Source organism: Lycium barbarum, chromosome 7, assembly GCF_019175385.1.
Source record: "Lycium barbarum isolate Lr01 chromosome 7, ASM1917538v2, whole genome shotgun sequence".
In the NCBI taxonomy this organism is placed as follows: Eukaryota; Viridiplantae; Streptophyta; class Magnoliopsida; order Solanales; family Solanaceae; genus Lycium; species Lycium barbarum.
The window spans coordinates 43254349-43278366 of record NC_083343.1 but is presented as its reverse complement, the minus strand read 5'-3'; positions in this window follow the sequence as shown (position 1 = coordinate 43278366).

Genomic DNA, 24018 nt, shown 5'->3' with positions numbered 1-24018 from the left:
TGTGAAGCATAAGAAGGATACGCAGAGAACGAAGAGGTTAGAATTCGCTGCATGACAAAGACCCTTAGAAAAAAGTTCACACCTAATTCATTAGCCGAACTAAGGAATCAAAAACTTTAAGGGAAAGTTGAAGGAAGGAATCCTTAAGGAAGAGATTTGAGATGTTTGATATAAGTACAAGAGCTACCTTCAGCAAGCGCAAGTGCAAGAAGTCCAACTAAGAGCAAGAGGAGTTAAGAAAATATTCCGGTGTTAAACTGGTTGATAGATAAACTATCGCAAGGATTAATTTGACTACTATGGACAGCAAAGGATGCTGTGATATGACTAGTTTAAAGATATCAAAAACGAAGGAATGAGAATGAATTAAACTCTAAGAAGACGAAGTTAGGGGATATCGGTGAGAACAAGAAATTCTGAATGAAAGTATGTATCATATAAAAGTGCAAACGGCAAAGGAAGAAAGATAACCTGGGTAATTCGAATAAGTTCTATTTTAATTGAGCAAGTGAGCAAAGTAATTACTAGTAAATGTAGGTAATAACATGGACATTTACCTCATAGAAAACTCTACTTTACCATTCGGGGACGAATGTTTTTGAAGGGGGGGAGAATGTTACACCCCGAAGTTTCGGACGTGGAAATTTATAAGTGTTGGACGTTCTAAGTATGGATACTGGAGTTTCGTTCAAGGATATATGATATTATATGAAATAATACAATGGTCATGACGGTTTACGTTCATATAATAAGCTATGGTAAACGCCGGGACCAAGCAAATCGAACAAAATAAATTAGTCGAAAACTTGGAAAAAAAGTTGACAAAATTTTGGACAGAATTTTGGGTCAAATTTGGAGGGGTATATCTCGTAGTATATTAGGAGTTTTTGGGTGTTTTGAAAGCCTAAAATGAAGTTCGTCGAGTCTAGTTTCTAACGCAATAAACCGCTGGTCGATACAACATTGGAGTAAATAATTATAGACGTTACAAGTTAGATTGACAGAGCATAAACGCGTGCTACAGTAACCGACTTGCTACAATACTGCTACAGTGACCTGACCCGAATTTAGAACTTTATAAAACGGGCAAAACCCCATTTTCTTTTCACAAAAAATAAGATTTTAGAGCTCAGCACATATTGGGTCATTTTGGTCATAAAAAGTTGAGAGAATTGAGTGACTCTTGCTAATCATGGCTCGGGTGGTGCATGGTTATGACTATAGCATCATTTTGCGGTAGAGTTTGGCCTAAATTGAAGGTGGAGAAGTGAAGATATAGCAATATTATCCGGAGAAAGGTATGAATCTCTTATTATTAATGTTAATCTTGGTTTATTTACGGAGATATAATTGTCAAATAGATGTGTAATTGTTTTGCTGGTGGAAATATGGAATAAACCCCATATGGGATTTTTATGGAGTATTTTGGTATTGACAATATTTTGATTGATGTTGGTATTGTTGTTGCTGTTGTTGGTTGTTGAATTGAGATTTCGGGCTAAGCATATAAATAGGGGAGATGCCGCTGATATTTCGACAGATTCTAGAATGATTTATTTGAATGATTAAGACAAACGTATAAAGGGGAGTCTAACAATAGTTTAAATTTTCTTGAATATAGATTTACGAGCTAGGGAGGACAAGCGTTGAGTAGTTAAAGTTAAGGCAACCAAAACGGTATGTTAAGTCTAGTCCCTTTGTTTCGAAAGACATGATTCCTATGTTATGATTCCATTCATATTTTTTTCATAACCTTCTTACTTCAAAAATTTAGAAGTCCATGATTCTTAAAAGATTTTTATGATACTAAGGATAAGATGTTTTCTATGATGAACATGATGATGATAATTTTAATTCTAGAAATTTTGAAGCTATGATTTGAGGGCATTATGAGATTATTGAGTCATTCCATGAGTCCCTTGATCTTAGTTATTTTTGATGGTCTCACCTCATGTTACTTGTTCTTTCGAGGTGAGATATAGCGAAGATAATGATTCTATTTTCAATGCTATGTAAGTTCATGGTTCTCGAGACTCCAATGACATCGTCGACTTCAACTTATAGTAGTTGATCTTCTAAGGAAGGATATAGTGATAATGATAATGCTAATGATGATGTTCATTTCATTTTTGTATTTTTATGTATATGTATGTATGTATGCATTGCACCCCCACTGATCTGTGGGGTATAACAACTAGTCTCGAAAGGACCGTGTACGAATAACAACGAGTCTCAAAAAGGCCGTGTACGGAAAACAACGAGTCCCGAAAGGGCCGTGTATAGATAGCAACGAGTCCTGAAAGGGCCATGTACGGATAACAAAGAGTCCCGAAAGGGCCGTGTAAGGATGACAATGAGTCCCGAAAAGGCCTGGTATGGATGACACCGAGTCCCGCCGGGTATGGATATGACAGATGTATGTATAGTAAATGTATGTGCATACATATGTATGCATGTTGTGTATGGATGTGTATGAATTTTTTTTTCCTGTAGACGAGTAGTTTACATGACAGAGATCTTAAGAAGAGTACGAGGTATAATTACTTACTTTATCTTATGTTATCTTCATTCTGATATTATACTACTATTCATACCTTACATACTCAGTACATTGTTAGTAGTGATGTACCTTCTTGTGGACGCTGCGTTATGCCCGTAGGTGCAAGTAGACGAGACGACAATATTTCGCAGTAAGCTGCTTTCAGGTACCAATTTTGATTGGTGGGATCCATCTCTTCCTTGAGCATTGCCGAGTCTGAGTTGTATATGTTTTTTTGTGACAAGAGGGTAAGTCGGCCCTGTCCCGACTTGTGTACTTCAGTTATGTTCATAGAGGGTTTGCAGATAGATTCCTGTGTACAGCTCGGTTATGTCTTGTTAGTAGATATGTGGACGCCGCAGGCACATTACGTATATACGTATGCATGATTTTATATTCATAGTTGGCTTTCTTGGCCTTATTTTACTGTTTGAGACATAGAGGATGCGAGTTATCAATTGGTTCGCTCGGTTTTCGTAAGGTGCCGGGTGCCAATCACGCCTTACCAAGGTTGGGGTGTGACAATTAGTTAATCAGGAAGAAGTCTTAGTGGCCTGGATATGTGTTTATAAGTCTTATGTGATCATGTGGGCATCAACAGATATGTTTATGAGTTACTATGTTAGTTATAAGATCCCTAATAGGGCATGTGATATTAGAAGGTAAAGCTCATGATGTATTTGCGAGGTAGGCAAGGTTGGGTCAATTCAAATGGTTTTCTAAAAATTTAGAAGTACGTTTATAAGACTAAGGGTGACATAGAAGCTAATAGATAAACAACGAACACTAGAAGAATATAAGAGTACCTATAGGGGATATTTGGATCGGGCTGCACTTTCCGCAACACATGCATTCATATTTGGATCGGGTTGCACGTTCCGCAACAAATGCATTCATATTTACCACTGGTCTACAGTCAATTGGGCAGTTATGAATTTACTAATGGTCTATGGCCAATTGGGCAGTCATGCATTCACTACTGGTCTGCGGCCAGTTGGGCAGTTATGTATTTACCAGCATTCTACGTCTCACACCACGACGAGGGACATGACGGGCACCCGACCCTAGCAGCCGAGTACCACCTGACGTTACATAATATAACCTTAATACAACAATCCTTATCATAATCATTAGCATATACATATAAGAGCACCGGTACACAGGAAGGCCCAACACAAGGATAATATAACCTCTTTGTGAACAACTCTATACATAAGCTAGCCAACAAGGCAGCCGCAACATGAACATCATAAAATATCATATAGCCGCCCAGGCTATACCATGTTTATCATAAGTATAATGAAATCATGCATGACTCCGACACCCACTACACCGTCTATGAGCCCTTTGGAGTACGTACATTTAACATTTACATAACATGCAGACTCAATAAATACCTAACTAGCAAGCTCGATGTAATGGTACTCGCTGACGTCCCGCAGAAACTGGCGATCCTATTGAGGGGTTCTTCTGCTCCGCCTGTCAGGACCTGCAGCACGAAATAGAGCATCCTAGAAAGTGGGACGATCAGTACGGATAAAAATACTGAGTATGTAGGGCAGGGAAGTAATGACATCAGTAAAATATAAATGTAAACATGGTAGAATAGTGAAACTGGTAATCTGTGACATCAGAAACCATACAATATGCCATGCATGAGAAAATCATTTTTCATATGCTACATATATATATATATATATATATATATATATATATATATATATATATATATATATATATATATATATATATATATATATATATATATATATATATATATATATATATAACCAACCCGACCCTAGTGGGACTTGGTGTGAAGCGTACTCGACCCTCTCGGAACTCGATGTGAAATGTACCCGGCCTTTTCAGGAGTCGGTGTGTATATCATCATCATCATATGACTATCCTCGTCGCATCTGAGGTTTCCCGCATCTGGGAAAACATCATTATATTATAACGTGCCCGGCCCTAATAGGACTCGGTGTGAAGCATACCTGACCCTTTTGGGACTTGGTGTGATTACCCAACTGATCAGTGGTTGCCCATTTACGCGTCGTACCCGGCCGACTATAGCGCGGCTCGATGGAGTAAAATAGTGCATACATATATATATATATATATATATATATAAATGCATGAGTAATCAAAGAAGTGACATTGGGCTTTTCGGAGTGACGTAAGGTCGTTATACCTCCGAATATATTATGGGACACATATCGTGGCCAAGGAATGACTCAAATGGTAATTCTCACATTAACATCATAAGGATCTTTCATACAGTATACAGACGGTTTAATAGAAGTCAATGAACGACTTAGTTGGGGACGTGTCACGGCCGGAACCACGGCCTAGGCATAACACCCCACTCAATGCCTGTCTGTATGTGACTGAGCGAACCAATTCGCTAGTAGGATCAACATGTGGTATACTGATATCTAAGTATAATAAACATATGCTAATCGAGTGAGTATAACTGACTAAAATATATATTTTTGCGGAAGAACTACTAAAAGTTTGCAATACTGTATAAGTGGTAGCCAAAAGGGCTAACTCAATACTCCAAAATAATACTTAAGTATCTGACTGACTATAATCTATGAAGCCTCTACTGAATAAGGAACTACTAACTGACTACCGGGACAAGGACCCCAGCATACCTTAATACTAAATTAATGTCTGCTTATTGACTGAATATAAAGATAAAGATAGGGCCTCGGAGAACTTAGGCTCACAACTAACTAGCTGAACCTGAAAGCCTCCGAGCAAGCTGCGTCTGCACCCTGTATATCGATATCTGCATCATGAGATGTAGGCCCTGAGCAAATGGGACGTCAGTACACTGGAATTGTACTGGTATGTAAAGCAACTAAATGAAATAATAAGCTGAATTGAGACGGAACTGAAATGCTGATAACTGGATCGAAACAGAGAAGTAAGGATATGGATACTGCTTGTCCTGAATAACGAATAACCTGCTTACTGTCTGTGACCTTAGGTCCAATAATAATAATAAGCATGCAAAATCTGTGGCATAATGTCTAAGTATACGTATACATAATCTATGACCTCAGGTCCCTATCTGTAGGCCTGATGCCCTAATACAGGTATTCAATAAGAAGCACTGAGACTGAGATATAACTGATAACATGATACTAATTACCGATTTTGAAGATAAAACTGGTAAATGTTCATAATAATTCTAAGTATTCATACTGAGACTCATGAGATACAATTCACAAGTCTATATTGATTACGTACTATGTTCTTGATATTCAAATTAATCCCCATGAACGGATTTTATAAGTATAAGCCTAGAATATAACAGTTCTACAACTATTCAAGAAACTAGGGCTAAACTGTATTCTGAGTCAATTTGCTGATAAGTATAAAGAATGAGGCTTAGGGAGAATCTTGAACATTCCCTAACGTGGATAGTTAGCCTCACATAACTGTAATCTGTCTAATCCAACGAACTAAACTGCTTTTCTGACGTAGAATACCAAAACTCTAGCTTTGAATCACTTGGGAAGTATTTACCTTGGAAATTCTATGTTTTGGTTGAAGAATCATGTTACGAATCATGAATAATTGTTGCAATTACTTAGGAATCGTTAGAGTGATCTTACCTTGATGTGGGAGGAGGAAAACGACTGCTTAGGGCTTTAGAACGAACTTGTAATGTCTAATAACTGAAATGTTGAGTTAAGTGTTAAATTTATAGCATGGCGTATTTAGGACCCCTACGCTCGCTGAGCGCGGTCTATGGCTTGCCCCTGCCTCTCTTTGGGGCAAGCTCGGCGAGGTCCCCTTTCACTTTTACACTCAGTCGATAGTGTTTAGTAAAATGGGCATAACTCCCAGCACAGAGCTCCATTTGGGTTCCACAATATACCGTTTGAAAGATATTTCAAAGGGATACAACTTTTATGTTTTATGTTTTCTCAAATTATTAACAAATTTTCACTAAATAGGGATTGAAGGCAGACCTAGCGAAAACTTAGCCGATTCAATCGAATCTGAGTACCCCTCTTTTAGCCATTTTGAGACGATCATATCTCCTTGATCCGGATTGGCTTGATCCTTATATGGATGGAAAGTTATTTCTATGTACTACAACTTTCATTAAGGAACCTTTTCCAAATTCCCAATGAATCAAGGTATTATGGTTACCCAAAGTAGGCCCCTCAGCCACTTTCACAAAACGTTCAAACCTTTAAATTTCCTCTGAAACTCTAACGATCTGAATCTGACCTTTATTTTAAGATATGGGGTGTTACAATATCTCCCCCTTGGGATCATTCATCCTCAAATGATGGGTTTTTGTTAACTAGGCTGACGGAAACACGTGTTCGCTACTATAATGAACACTTGAATGCTAATAAACTGAAAGGGATTGCTAAACTGAATAGCTTACTAAACTGAATAGCTATTGAATTGGCTGAATGAGACTGAACGAGTGACTACTAAGCTAACTGAATACTGAGTGAAATCTAAATAGGGAGATAAATTATCATCAACATTTTCTGCTGACTCTACACAGAGATGGGGATATCTGGACCTCATGTCCTCTTCGGCTTCCCACATATCCTCTTCTACTTTCTGACTCCTCCAAAGGACCTACACTGAGGCCACTTCTTTTGTTCTTAACTTGCGCAACTGACGATCAAGGATCTCCACCGGAACTTCTTCATAAGACAAACTATCATTGACCGTTATGCTATTAGTTGGGACAACCAATGACAGGTCTCACACATACTTTCTCACCATGTATACATGAAACACTAGATGCACAGCAATCAAGTCTTGCGGTAACTCAAGCTCATAAGCCACTTGAACAACCTTTCACTGGATTTTGCATAGCCCAATATAGCGGGGATTAAGCTTTCCTTTCTTACCAAACCTCATAATTCCCTTCATTGGCAAAACTTTAAGAAACACCCAATCATCAACTTGAAACTCTAAGTCCCTTCGCCTCATATATATGTAAGACTCCTGGCGACTCTGAGCCATTCTCAAATGCTCTTGAATTAACTTGACTTTCGCTTCTCCATATCTTGATAGACCAAGTCTGGTCCTAACAACTCTGCTTCACCAACATCGAACCAACCAATCGGTGATCTACATCTGTGCCCATACAAAGCTTCGTACGGTGCCATCCCAATTACCATTGAAATAAAGAACACATGCTTACTGAACTGAATGAATACATGATTACTAAACTGCTGAGATACTGAACTGAATGTCTACTAAACTAACTAATTACTAAGCTAACTGAATACTAGACTAGCACAAATACATGAGTACTGGACTTACATCTGAGTACTAAGCTAACATGAATATCTGAGTGTTGAACTGACATGAATATTATACCATTAGATCTGAATAGCGTATCCGTCTGATTATCGGCGCATGAAAAGTTTTGCTGAGGTTAACCTTGGTACCAATCCTTTCTGAAATGATATCAAGAAGTTTGCTGTGAACTGGGCACCATGATCTGAAATGATGGACGATGGGTCCCATGACATCGAACGATTTCTCGAATAACAACTTAGCATAGTAATATGCTGAATCTATCGTCTTAACAGGCAAGAAGTGTGCCGACTTCGTAAGTCTGTCCACAATCACCCAAATCGGGCTGTGCCTCCTAACTGAACCAGGTAGACCTATTATAAAGTCCACAGTTATCATCTCCCATTTCCAAACAGGGATATTTATATTCTGAGCCAAGCCTCTGGTGTTCGACTTTCACTTGCAGACAATTTGGGACACTTAGCCGCAAACCTGCCACATTATTTTTCATATCGTTCCACCAATAAATCTCCTTAAGATCGTTATACATCTTCGTGGAATCTGGGTGAATGGATTGCCTAGAATTGTGAGCTTCTGACATAGTCCGCTCTCTGAGCCCATCTACATCTGGAACACATAATCTGCCTCGGTATCTCATGGTACCGTCATCTCCCCCTTGTTCAAAAGCCGACGCTTTATGTTTGTGAATCCCCTCTTCATCTGCAATAAGTAGAGATCACCAAACTGCTTCTCTCTAACTTTATTGACTAAGAAAGAATAGCCATGTTCTGGGCAATAACTCCACCCACTTCGGAGTCCGAAAGTCAAACTCCTAGCTCGGATAAGCGGTGAACTTCTTTCACCATATTTCTCTTGTCTCCCTCAATCATGAGCTCTACTTCCCATACTTGATTTCTTTCTGAGACACTTCCTAAAATACTCATAGTACTTTTGTGCGCTAAGTCTTTAACTAGCACCCTAAAGATTAGTGTCTCGTGCAATGACACTACCCTTACGACACATAACTGGGCATGATCTTATAACTTTTATGTGATCGCCTAATCGATAATAACTGAACTTGACATAATTTGATCGACGATCATTCTACTCACTTCGGGTTTCTTCTAAATTGAGGCATATTCCTTATGGAGACTATCTCATTATGCCAACCTAACTGAACTGAGGTTCTTCATATCTCATGCTAACCCTTTTAGTCTTCAATTATCTCCCCCCTTAGACCAAGGCTAACGTCTTATACTTGCAATTTTTTCTCTTTTGTTGGGATCCAATTAACTTTCCTTATCTTCTGTAATTCCTTTGTACTCCACAACACTGTCGACTTTTTTTTTCGACTCACTTCTAAGCAATTGCTTAATGGGAAAAATTAAATTACTTATATGAACAGGTTGCTACTGTATTCATAACTGGCATACTCTATCTTAACGACTTAACTCTGCTTACACTGTAAATCATAGGGAAACCCCTTTTGACAAGTCTTAAAGGCTGTTCTTCTGTAGTTTGCTCTCGTACGGCTTAGCTGATTTCTTCTTCCACCAATCACTCAACTCCGAATTTAACTTAAGCCCTTAGTTTCTAACACTCATTTGGATGTATTCGAACTGTCACCCACTTAAGGTGTTCATCTGACTAAGGAAATCAAATCATACTTCTACTAGTTATGCTGAAATTTCTAATGCATTGTATCTACTCAAAACTTACTTACTATTTTTCTGTTAATCACCTGCTAGCTTCATATTCTCTTATTCTGCTCTGAATAACCTAAGTTATTTCTAACTCTCCCTCCTCATCTGACGCTATTCTATGGTTGTTTACTATATTTTCTGAACTATGGATCACACTTAAGAAACTTAAATCTATCTTATATGAAAAATTGGAACAACTAAACCCAAGCTTTCTATACACTTCAAAATCATATCAGACTATACACATCTAGGATAAAGACTTACTCACATAGCTTAAGAGAGAACTGTCACATCTCCTTATCTCATAATAATAATTACTTCTTATAGTAACTTACTACCATCGTACTCTCTAACTCTGATTCTCACTAAACTTATACAAACTAAAATCATTCCCGAAAATTTAATATCATCTGCTCATGGTTCTTATTTCATACACATCTCTTTTATTAACTGGCATTGTTCGTACGAAAACTTAATCTGTGGTGATAACTGGGGATGCCTCTTTGTCCTGACGACCCGCTGAAGCATCCAAGCAGTCTTCACTGAGAACTGAAATACCAGGCTTAGCTGTATTCAACCTGGCTGTGCTTGAGAATTAAGAGGAGCCACCGAAATACATAACAAGGCCCACGCGATACACCCTTTGTTGTTTCCTATCACACTTGTTGCACATAAGGTTCTGAAAACTTCTGTGGCTTACACTGGTATGTCATTGAGAGGCTGGTGCTCTTAAACTATGTTTCTAGCTGAACTGATCTTTTTGATCATATCTAGACCTCGAGACAAGTGCACTAGCTGCAGATAGAGTGGGTCCTGATGATCTCCTGTAGAAAACTGTCTGCCCCCACCTCCTTAAGATCCTCCATGATTTACGTTTCCTGCAGACATAGCTTCTTCTCTAATTTCTCTGATATCCTCTCCCTGTTGTCTCCCATTCTCCATTATCAAGAACATCATTATCATTCAACATCCCATTCATTATACAACATCCTTTCTAAGGCAACTTACATTTTATTCTACTTTCAATAGCACCTCAAGTCTTATTCGTTACCAACAAGTACTTAACATTTGTACCCCTATGGGTAATCAACCTCAGTTGGGCCTTTAATTACCCGTTCGTAGCCTGCGCATTCGAAACATACGTAATTCAATAGGAAAAGAAGGTCACTTATTGCTCTAAGCTTCATGGCATGATCTGCAGTAGAAAGAAATGAGACAATCCTGAATGTCTTGGTGGTCAACTTTTTATATGTGTGGGCCCTTACACAAAAAAGACAACCCCACTAGACACGACTTCATAGACTCCCTAAGACGCTTCAACCTAGTGCTCGGATACCAAGTTTTGTCACGTCCCGAACCATGGACTGGGCGTAACACGACACTACCTCGGGAGCTCCTCGAGTGGTGGAGTCATCGATGATGGTTGGGTTAGGGTCTCACCCTGCCCGTCAAACCAGCCTCAACTGTCGGGTGTGCCCTACTGCTCCCCTCACCAGTCGTCATATCACCTCTCCGGTTAGCCACAGCCTTCCTAGTCACCGGCGTAGCTGTGTACAAATATGGAAGGGTACGTTCAAGTCAAATCTCCTATGACTTGGCTCTACAACACGATTTAAATCTGAAAGAAAGGTAACAAATTCCTAAATGCCCTGTCGCTTCCTGTTTATATGATGTGGTGCATAACACATCTATAAGCAAGAATCTACTAGACATGGCTTGTAGACTCCCCCGGACAGACTTGCTCTGATATCAAGTTTTCCACACCCCAAATCGGGAGCAGCGTGACCGGCACTAGATGCCAAACTAAGCCCGAGCGAACCACTCTAAATCTGAAACTCTGGGGACCCCCCCCCCCCCCCCCCCTCTCAACTCAAACCGATAATGTCTAAATCTGGATATATATACATAAAAATACAGATTGTCTCCTTTGAACTGGAACACACTCCCAAAATATATATACACAGCTAAGCAAGCCGGCGAGGCTGCTTTGATTGTACAAAACCAACAGTATCCAACAGACATATACAAGCTGACGAGGCTAATACATAGACATACTATATACAGGACTCGTCTACAATCCTCTAGGGAAAGTATGACTGTACCATGGTCGGGACAGGGCCCCGACCCATATAATCTGTAATCAAAAGAGAGAGACTCCAAAGACCTGGCGACTCTGAACAAAAAGGGAGCTCACCAATCAGCTGATATCAGATCCTTCCTACTGGGGTGGTCTATCGGTCTGTCGATCTGTACCTGCGGGTATGAATGCAGCGCCTCTAAAAAAAGGGAACGCCAGTACAAAACAATGTACCAAGTATGTAAGGCAAGTGATAACTGAAACAGAACTGAAACAATACAATCTGGAGGCCAAAAGATGCCGGAATATCTCACCTGACCTGTCTCATATGAAATGCAAAATAATACTATTATATATCTCACTGACCAAGAGGCCAGGCAACTGTAAAATCTCACTGGCCCGTTGGCCAGGCAATCTATCTCACTGACCCGTAGGCCATGCAATCTATCTCACTGACCAGGTGGCTAGGCTAAAGAAAATATCTCACTAACCAAGTGGCCAGACTAAAGAAAAGTTATATGTATATCATGCAGTATATCATGCCTATGCTGAAAAACACTGATACTGTAACATGCTTCTTCTGTCTCTCTATAAACTTAAGGACATACGGAGGAGATATGACCCTTCCGAAGGAATAACATAAAACTGAGAAACTGTGCAATAACATGACAAGCTTTACTTTGACAAATCCCTAGTCATAAGGTTCATTATATTTTTTTACTATATATGGAATCATGTCAAGAAAAGAAGGAACATCCTTAACATACCTTTTGGGTCTCCTTAACTACTCAATGCTTATCCATCCGAGCTTGTAAATCTACATTTAAGATGATTAGCACCACGGGTAAGTCATTGAAACGCTTACAATGTCAAATTAGATTAATTGGTAAGCTAAAGAAAATCGGACAGCATTTCTCATATATCTTCTACCTCCACCAATCTTCAAAACAACTCTCAAAGCACAATAAAACATCAACAAATCCATAATCAAAAGATTACATTCAAACTATACTCAATTCAATCCCAAAACTTCTTTTCATTATCAATCAATAATAACTTCGTACAACCCCTTATACACTTGTATACGATAATTCCTTAACATCATTATTATCCCTCATAACAAGATTATGCTCAAAACATGTTAATAATTATAAATCAGGTTGATTCACAACTCAAAATATCATCAAATGCATTTTTGAACTTTTCCTAGAATTTCTTGTCCTCAAATCTTAACATAATTACCAAACAAACTCATAAACATGAAACTAAGATGAAATCTTACCTCAAAATTCAAGAACACTTCATTTCCTTGGTTACTCCATCTTAAAAATACTCACCCAAACATCTTCAAGAAGAGGAGACAAGTGTAGACCTCACTTGGAATACTTAACCACTTTAATCTTCACTTTGATCCTTTGTTTAGGCTTGGAAATATGTTAGAATATATTTGGAGAGCTTTCTAGACTTGTAGGAATATATGTGCATGTTGTGGAAGGGTCTAGAGTTGGGAAATGACCCAAAAATGACCAAAAGGGGTCCTTTTATACTTGCCAACCGACCTAAAAATTTCGCACACTGTGGCTAGCGCGTCGCGCACTGTAGCTGGCACATTCGCGCTCTATAGTTACGCGTCTCTGCTTCGCCAACCTAACTTTTAACGTCCTTAACTCTCTACTCTGATGTCGTATCGACGATTGGTTTGTTGCGTTGGAAACTAGTACCATTCGAAACCTTGCTCATCTTTTCTCCAAAGTTCCAACAAACTTAATTTCCTTAATTCACTTGCTCTAAAATCCTTCCATGACCTAGTACATGAACTAAAACACTCATAACTATAAGATAGGCGCATATAATCTCAAATATCCTAGAACATAACCCAGTGTCTAAAATTGGGCGGCTAACACCTAACGAATCTCAAGGTACAAAACTATGAGGTCTAACATTCCTCCCCCCTTAGAAACATTAGTCCTCGAATGTTAAATGTCACGACCCAACCCCGTGGGCCATGACTAGTGCCCGAGCTGGACACTCGTATACGTACATGTTAGATATAGTAAGACTGAACTAGGAACAATATGGAAACTTGCAAAAACTCTAAAGGTTTATAACGTCATATATATATCAAGACAACATGTCTCCTGAGGAGTCCCAAATAATCAGAACGTAATATCATACGCAAGCCGACAAGGCTGCCACTATATACCAATACGATGGGCAAGCCGACAAGGCTGCCACTATATACCAATACGATACGCAAGCTGACAGGGCTGCCACTACAGACGGACATATCCATAGCAAATCACATAGACACAGCTGAACAAAACTTATACACAACCCACACATATGTCTACAGACCTCTAAGAGTATCAATAGTGAAATATGACGGGACAGGGCCCCGTCATACCCCTGGATAAACATATATATCTATATATATATATATATATATATATATATATATATATATATATATATATATATATATATATAAATCAAAAGATCTATACCAAAAGTCTAGGCTCCGGAACAATGGAGCTCTCCAAGACAGCTGAGTAGAAGTCCTAAGTTGGAGGATCACCAAATCGAGTATCTGTACCTGCGGGCATGAAATGCAGCCCCCCGAAGAAAGGGGGTCAGTACGGAATATGTACTGAGTATATAAAGCATGTAATACAATAAGGAAAATCACAACTGCATAAACGAATACAGGAGGCAAGTATGATAATCAAAGATGCCAATGCATCTGTGCCTTACGATATGAAAATCATGCATGTCTATATCATATATCATATCCGTCGCATTATGGGACTCGGTGAATAAGTCATCATATACCATTCTCGGCACCATAATCACATCATCATCATCATATCATCATCATATACATATATATATATATATATACCACACCCGGCCCTCTAGTGAGGGACTCGGTGAACAATGCAGTGGAACTGTGCACGAAAGCATACTCGGCCCGGGACTCGGTGAAAGATATATTACGGCATGCACGAGCAGAGTAGTGAGCAACCATATGCAAACTAAGTTATATCTGAAACTCAATAGAATATTAAAAACGAACTATCATTTGGAAATTAAGACAATAGTCACATCAAGTATCCTTGGAATGTCACTATGGAATATATCAAATAGAACTTCAGGAATCATAGACACGTATCAAGACATAATGAAGTAAGTTCTGGGAATCAAGAACATTGGCCATCTTAGTGTCTCTAAGAATAGGAGTTTCTTTAAAGTCACACGCTCGTCGTCTATTTGTTTATAAAGATCATGCAAAAAAGAAAGAAGGGTTAGCTTCACATACCTTTAACGCTTATTCGTGGTACAATACGTATACGCTGCCCGAAGTGTCTCAACCTATATTAAGACGTTAAGACTATGGTTAAGCTATGGAAAGGCATAAAACGTACTTTAACGTTAGTAGCTTATTTCTAAGCGATTGGGCAGCACTTCCCATATATCGCTCAATTTCCTCACATTTCAGCCAACTATCGACAACCAACATAGCATCAACCAAGGCACATCTAAGTTATCGCATCAAGAACTAGTTACAACAAGACCAAAGGATATCCCAAACAGCCCACACCATTCCAACATTCGATAACCGTCAACATAACGACTACGACATATTCAAGTTATTCTTAATGATCTATAGCCATAACACTTCATCGAAGCAATCTTATAACAGCCCAACAATTACAACAACACAAGGCATAATCTTAACTACATTTAATCCTCCAATGCAACAAGAACAACAACACGTCCAAAACAACCTCTAATTACAACATAACAATGCCCAACAATCTCATACACTCCTTTCATCCAAATTTGGAAATCACATCAGCAAATACACGACAACAACATCAATTATTCATACACAAGAAAACTACCTTAGTATTACAACAAGTTCTTAAAACAACCCACTAAATAAATACGACTTCAACTTTAACCATCAAATTCCTTCACTTTCGTCATATAAGCCATGACAACAACAACCACAATACTAATTAATATTAATTAACCATTGTAAGATTACACAGCCCCCAACCGAAACTTAGCATCAACACACATAATTCCTTACATCCAATTCCACATCCACCAAATTATACATAGATCAAATCATCTCTAAAACATGTAGGAGAGGATTAAATCTTACCTTAGCAAACTTAAGTTGATCAAAGACTGCCATGGCCGTGAGATGCCATGGCTATTGTAATCTCTATTTGTTTCTCCACTTGAACTTCAAGATGATCAATTTAATGGTGAAGAAGAGGGCTGACCGTGAGCTTGCTCAAGAGCTGCCATAGCCATGGCCATGTGGTTCTCTCTCTTGCCTAGAGCTTCTCTCTCTAATTCACTAAGTTGAAGATGAATATGAAATGAATGACAAATCTTAGTCATCAAATTTTGCTTTATATACTGCTTATGAAGTGGACACATGTCCAACTATGGCATGGACCAATCAGATTTTGCCATGCTATAGTGGGGTCCATTTTGCACTACTTAACCTTAATTAATCTTATTTAATTATTAATCCCCACTTAATAATTCAATCATGGTTAATTAATCCCTAATCTCCACTAATATTTCTACACCAATCTAATTTTACAAGTAATCGTGCACTTATTAAAAATCGGGGATTAAACGTCCTTGTCTCATATCCCAAAATAATCTTTTCCTTGAATTTATATCGATTAGCTCACGAATGATCCAATGTATACAAATACGGGGTATAACATCCTTCCCCCCTTTAGAACATTCGTCCTCGAATGTTAAATTGGTCCTATAAAGTCTCATAAAAATTTAGGAGAAGTTTCCTTCATTGCTATAACATGTAATCTCATCTATCAATTAATGCAATCAAGTGAGGAATTGAAATTACCTGCACGTAGGGAACAAGTTGGGATACTTATTCTTCATTTCGTCTTCGGCTTCCCAGGTCATCTCTTTTCTATTCTTGTTTCGCCACAATACCTTGACGGAAGCCACGTCCTTAGTACGTAACCTTCTGACTTGGCGATCAAGTATAGCTATAGGGTTTTCCTCGTAGGACAACTCCTCCGTCACCTGGACATCATCCACTGGGAATACTCTAGAAGGGTCACTAATACATTTGCGAAGCATCGACACATGAAAGACTTGATGTACTACTTCCAAATCAGATGGTAGGTCCAACTCATAGGCAACCTTGCCTACCCTACGAATAATCTGATAAGGTTCAATGTACCTCGGGCTAAGCTTCCCTTTCTTGCCGAATCTCATTACACCCTTCATGGGTGACACCTTCAAGAACACCCAATCACTAACCTGAAATTCTAAGTGTCGACGTCGATTATATGCATATGACTTCTATCGACCCTGGGCTTCCAATAACCTCTCCTGAATAAGCTTCACTTTATCAACAGCTTGCTGAATTATGTCTGGGCCTATTAATTTAGTCTCACCAATATCAAACCAACCAATAGGTGACCTGCACTTTCTCCCATATAAGGCCTCATACGGTGCCATCTGGATACTAGAATGATAGCTATTATTATAAGCAAACTCTATAAGTGGCAAATGATCGTCCCAGCTACCCCTGAAATCAATAGTACAGGCCCGCAACATATCTCCTAGTGTCTGAATAGTACGCTCGGCCTGTCCATCAGTCTGAAGGTGAAATGTTGTGCTAAGACTCACTTGTGTCCCCAATCCCTCCTGGAATGATCTCCAGAAGTTAGTTGTAAAATGAGTTCCTCTGTCTGAGATAATAGATATGGGAACCCCATGGAGTCTCACTATCTCCCTGATATATAACTTTGTATAGTCCTCAGCTGAATAAGTAGTCCTGACTGGAAGAAAATGGGCTGATTTTATCAGCCTATCCACAATAACCCATATAGAGTCATACTTCCATGGAGTGCGAGGTAAACCTGTAATGAAGTCCATATTAATTACTTCCCCTTTCCAGGTTGGGATCTCTATCTGCTGTAATAACCCACCAGGCTTCTGATACTTGACCTTAACCTGTTGGCAATTCGGGCACTACACAACAAACTCCACTATGTCCTTCTTCATGCCATCCCACTAATATAAACATTTGAGGTCATGATACATCTTCGTCGACCATGGATGAACAGAATAACGGGCATAGTGTGCCTCTCCCATAACCTGTTGCCGTAACCCTGCAACCTCAGGTACACATAGTCTGCCTTCATATCATAACACGCCATCGGGTGTAACTTTGAACGGGGTCTCCTCGTTTTGAAGAGTTGTATCTCTATACTATGCCAGAACAGGGTCCTCGTACTGGTGTCTCTTTACCTCTTCCATGATAGAGGATTCAGCAACTTCTCGAATAGAAACTCCACCATCTCCAGAATCAGCCAAACGGACTCCAAGGCTAGCTAGTCGATAAATCTCACGAACTATCTCCTTCTTTTCTGGTTGCACACCTGTCAAGCTACCACATTTGCTTTCCCCAGACGGTATAGAATATCAACATCATAATCTTTTAATAACTCTAACCACCGCCTCTGTCGCACATTCAGCTCTTTCTGCTTAAAGATATATTGGAGACTCTTGTGATCTGTATAAACATCAACGTGAACCTCGTATAAGGAATGCCTCCATATCTTCAAAGCATGAATTACCGCTGCTAACTCCAGATCATGAGTAGGATAATTCCTTTTGTGTTTTCTGACTTGTCGGGAAGCATAGGCTATAACCCTACCATGTTGCATCAATACACAACCTAGCCCCACACCTGAAGCATCACAATAAATAACATAGTGATCTGGTCCCTCTGGAAGAGTTAAGACTGGAGCCGTAGTAAGCTTGACTTTCAACAACTGGAAGCTTCGCTCACATGCGTCAGTCCACTGGAACTTAGCTGCCTTCTGAGTTAGCCTTGTTAAAGGCGCTGAAATTGAGGCAAACTTTTGTACAAATCTCCGGTAATATCCTGCTAGCCCCAAAAAACGATGTACCTCCATAGGTGTCGTAGGTCTAGGCCAAGTCTTTACCGCCTCATCTTCTGTGTATCTACCCGAATACCATCAGCTCCAACAGTATGCCCCAAGAATGCTACTGAAGTCAACTAGAATTCACATTTAGAGAACTTAGCATACAACTTCTGGTGTTGGAGCACCCTAAGTTCTGTCCTCAAATGATCTGCATGCTCCTCTTCTGAATGTGAATAGACCAGAATATCATCGATAAATACAATTACGAACATATCCAGGAATGGTTTGAACACTCGGTTCATTAAATCCATAAATACTGCTGGAGCATTGGTCATCCCAAAAGACATCACTCTAAACTCATAATGTCCATATCGAGTCCTGAATGCAGTCTTCAGAATATCTGCCTCCTTCACCCGCACCTGATGATAGCCTGACCGCAAGTCTATCTTCGAAAAGCATTTAGCACCCTGCAACTGGTCAAATGAATCATCAATCCTGGGGAGGGGATATATATTCTTTATTGTTACTTTATTCAGCTGCCTATAATCAATACACATCCGCAGCGATCCATCTTTCTTTCTCACAAATAATACTGGTGCTCCCCAAGGTGATGTGCTGGGCCTGATGAAGCCTTTTTCTAACAATTTTCTCAGTTGCTCCTTTAACTCCTTCATCTCTGCAGGTGTCATTCTATAAGGAGGAATAGATATGGGCTGAGTATCTGGCAATACATCTATAGTGAACTCTATCTCCCGCTCAGGAGGAAGACCTGGAAGTTCATCATGAAATTCATTAACTATCGGGACTGACTAAAGAGTCGGTACCTCTGCTTTCAAGTCACGCACACGAACCAGATGATAAATATAACCCTTTCTAACCATCTTCCTTGTCTCGAGGTATGAAATAAACTTACCCCTCGGCGATGCTGTATTCCCCATCCACTCTATAATCGGCTCCCCTGGGAACTGAAATTGGACTATCTTTTCTCTACAATCAATGTTAGCATAACAAGAAGCTAACCAATCCATACCCATAATAACATCAAACTCCGTCATATCTAACTCTATCAGATCTGCCATGGTATGACGACTATATATAATCACCGAACAATTTCTATATACTTGCTTTGCTATAACAGAATCTCCTACCGGTGTAGCTACCTCAAATGGTTCTATCAAGTCAGGTTCTATTCCGATTCTACTAGCAACAAAGGGAGATATATATATATATATATATGATAAGGTGGAGCCTGGATCTATCAATGCATATACGGCCCGAGAGAAAATCGATAATATACCTGTAACCACATTCGGTGACGCCTCCTGATCCAGTCTACTAGCCAAAGCGTATATGCGGTTCGAAGGACCTCTAGAACTGGAAGCTCCGCCACGACCTCTACCACAGCTTGCTGGTGTCTGAATACCCTGCCCCATAGGGCGCATAGCTACAGAAGAAGATGAACCAGTAACCGACCCAGTAGGCTGAGCCACACCACCTGGACCACCCCCATACGGACACTCTCTCGTAACATGGCCTTGACAGCCGCAAGAAAAAAAAGCACCTATAGCAAGACGGCATTCCCCAGAATGGGGCCTACCACACCGAGAACACCGAGGCAAAGGTGGCCTCCACCAACTCGAACCCCTGTTCATCTGTGAACCTGAAGCCTTGGAGCTCTGACCGGCTCCTGAATACCCTGTGCTGTCAATTCTCCTACCTGTAAACTGTGGGGGTGCACTCCGTGCTTGCTGGGAAGAATATCTAATATACTACTGAGGCTTCCTGCCTCGAAACTCACCAGGATAACCAGCCGATCTAGCCCTCTTATGCTGGCCTCTGTCGTAATCTCTATCTGGCTGACGCCCTCGGTGTCGATCCTCTACCCCCTGTGCATACGCTTGTACCCGAGCAATATCCATACCTGGCTGAAGAGCCACTGCCATACAACCATCAATCAAATAACGATCCAGACCCATCACGTATCGATGCACTCTATCAGCCATATCAGCTACAATAGTAGGCACATACCTAGCCAACGAATCAAACTCAATACTGTACTCTTGAACACTTCTGCCATTCTGCCTCAAATGTAAAAATCTATCAACTCTGGCTCACCTCATCTCTGGAGGCAGGAAGTGGCCAAGGAAGGCCCCCACAAACTCATCCCATACGTCTGGAGGAGCACCCTCGCCCCTAGATAATTCCCATGACTCATACCAATTAACTGCTACATCACGCAACCGATACGAGGCCAACTCAAAAGACTTAGTCTTAGAAGCCTTGATTATCCTCAATGTACGCTGCATCTGCCGAACGAACTCCTGCGGGTCTGTCACACCTCAATCCCGACAGGGTGTGATGGGCACCCGACCCCATATCTGGAGCCGAGCGAACCCACTGACTCTTATTACATACATAAACTCTTGAATCACTTAAGAATAAAATACATAGTAAGCTCTCCAATTTTTTTTTTCATAAGTAATGTCTATCATCATATAGGACCCGTGACATGAACATAATAACATATTGACTGGCGAAGCCGTCTACAAAGCTGACACTCTATACCCACGACTCTGTCTGCAAAGTCTCTAACATCGAACAAAATATCATGGCTCATATACTCTGACTCGGCAGCACTCCAGAACAAGTGGAGTCTACCGACCCCGCTGGAACGTCTTCTATGCTAGCTTCACTCGTCTGGGTGTACCTGCGCGGCATGAACGCAGCCCCCGAAGAAGAGGGGTCAGTACGAACAATGTACTGAGTATGTAAGGCAAGAGTAATAACATAAGATCATGGTAGAAGACATAGATAATAGTATATAGTAAGAACATAACTTGTACCTCTGCTTGCCTCTTAGGGCAGATATCAAGTAAGCTAACTTTCCCTTTTTGCAACGACATATACACATTTACATGTAAACTGCCCAACCATATAGGTACGGGGTACTTCTGTCTGAGCATATCATGGAACAAAAGATTAACCTGAACATATGAGTGCCCTGGGGGCGGATGCCATGCATGCTTTATCTGGTCATGTCATATCATGTCGTATCATATCATATCATGTCATGTCATATTATATCATATCATGTCATATCATAGCGTGTCACATCATATCATGTCATATCATATCGTGTCATATCATGTCGGGTCATAGCATAGCACCGAACAATGTCGGCTCGCCCACATAGCACCGAAATACATCGGCTCGCGTCCGGGATGGTAAGCCAGCTGACCAGGTGGCAATGAAACATGTTTCCCTTCCAATCCCCATGTATCCTTTCCCCCCACCCCATGTACATATTCATATCTCATGTACATATATCATATAAGCATGCAGGAGAGCCCAAAGAAATCATGTATCCATCGGAGTGACGTAAGGTCGGTGACCTCCGATTACATTATGGAATAACCATGATCGCTTTGTTTCACCTGGAAGGAACGAGTATTTTAGGGCGAGACTATCAATGGAGAATGGCATTAGAAGAAAACATAGTATGAAATCATGGGCATCATAGACATCAATTCATGTGCTTTGAAATCTTTAGAGAATAACGTCTTGACCAAGGAATAGAATTAAAGATCATGAACTAGTTGGGCACTTTCGTACTCACATTGAATTCTTGACTTAAGACACTTGCTCATGGAATCATTCTTGTCATACTTATCATGGACATATTCTCTTCCTTACACCATCATTATCATTATTATCATAGAAATATTCTCATTGGAATAGTTACAGTACTTGTCACTTGATAAACGGAACAATAAGGAAAATTCGGGAACAATGGGCCCACCTCGGGTCAAATGAGGCGGCGTACCAAATTTACGTTCATTACATTTCATGACGTCACTCGTGGGGGCTTTAAGGTAGTCAGGTCATAATTATGCATGTTCTAGATGCTTCGGAGGTTTTTCCAACATTTCGCACACTTTCTAATTCAATTCCATTGAATGAAAAAGGAGAAACTTTAGGTGCGGATTCCGGAGAATAGAGTTGTCCCCGAGGCTCGTATCCAACCTAGTATGCCTAAGACATGCCAAGCAAGAAAGGATAAAACCTTACATACCTTTTTCCGCTCCTTATGGTACTCCAAATTCAAGTTGCAAATCCGCCAAAATCTACAAATTGGTCATATTTACCAAACCTTAATTAGCGCATCTAGAAGTTGAATCTTAAGGTAACATTTGTCTACCGAAATTTCGGCAGCACTTCCCCTATAAATACACCATCTCCAAAACTTCAACTTAGCCAATTTAATCAACAACAATCCGGGAATCCAACCCGGCCAAATTATCAACAACAATGCCAACAATCATAATAACAATTTCAATTAACATACTACTTCCTTCAAGACCTTCCAACTCCAACAAAAACAATAACAACCTTATAATTTATATTCCAACAACACCATACTAACAACCTTATATGCCATACATGCAAGAACATCATATTCAATCTTCATAAACTTCTAGAACAAGTTTCCAACAATTACCACCTAAACTAAAATTATTAAGCTTCCATTTTCCATCAGAGATTTCACTACAACAATAACCAACATACAAGATCAAATTTTCTCACTCTTCTAGCACCACACGACCACACATGCACACTACATATTTTCATGAGTTTCATTCACTTCAACATACCACAACAATCATGATACTAAGTAAAATTAATTCATCATTTATCTACAAATGCAACTAAATTCGGCCAACACCATACTCACACGGCCACACTTCAACATTCATGTTTTCATGTTTCTCATTCATTTACACATCCTACAATATACACAAGCATCCATAACATATAAAGAAGATTTGTTCTTACCTTTTTTTCCTTCAACTTTCCTCTTGGTTAAGATTATGAATTTGTACAAATGGATGATTTTCTTGTTCCAACAACTCTTCCATGTTGTAGAGGGCCTTCCAATTGGTGGGATTGCTAGGAGAAAATATTTTTTTGTGATCAATTTCCATAGCATGAATTTTTGGGGTCTTGGCCGAAATGGCCCTTCCCCTTTCTTTCTTCTTTGTTCTTTAAAATTCTAGAAATTTCTAGGAAATGTTATGAAATAAAGATCACTTAGTCATCTTTTAAGCTTATTCATTAAGCTTATAATTGGGCCTAAGCCCACCCCCTTTGAATGGCCCAAATGGCCTCTTTAATTGCAAGCCCACCTTTTTTTTTGTCCTATAATTTATGAAAAATTATTTTCCAAATTCCAAATTTGCCCTTCGTCTTCCTCCATATTTCCACGAGTCGTATTACGAATTTCCCTTCATGCCCTTGACCTTTCTTAATATTCCCACTTCAAAATTTTCATAAACAACTTGTACACCAAATAAGATCAAAATTATAGTCTTGTTCTTAATCTTCCGCAATTATCTTAAATTATCCGAATGCGCAAAAATGCGGGATATACCAGGATCATCCTCGGGCTTTGAC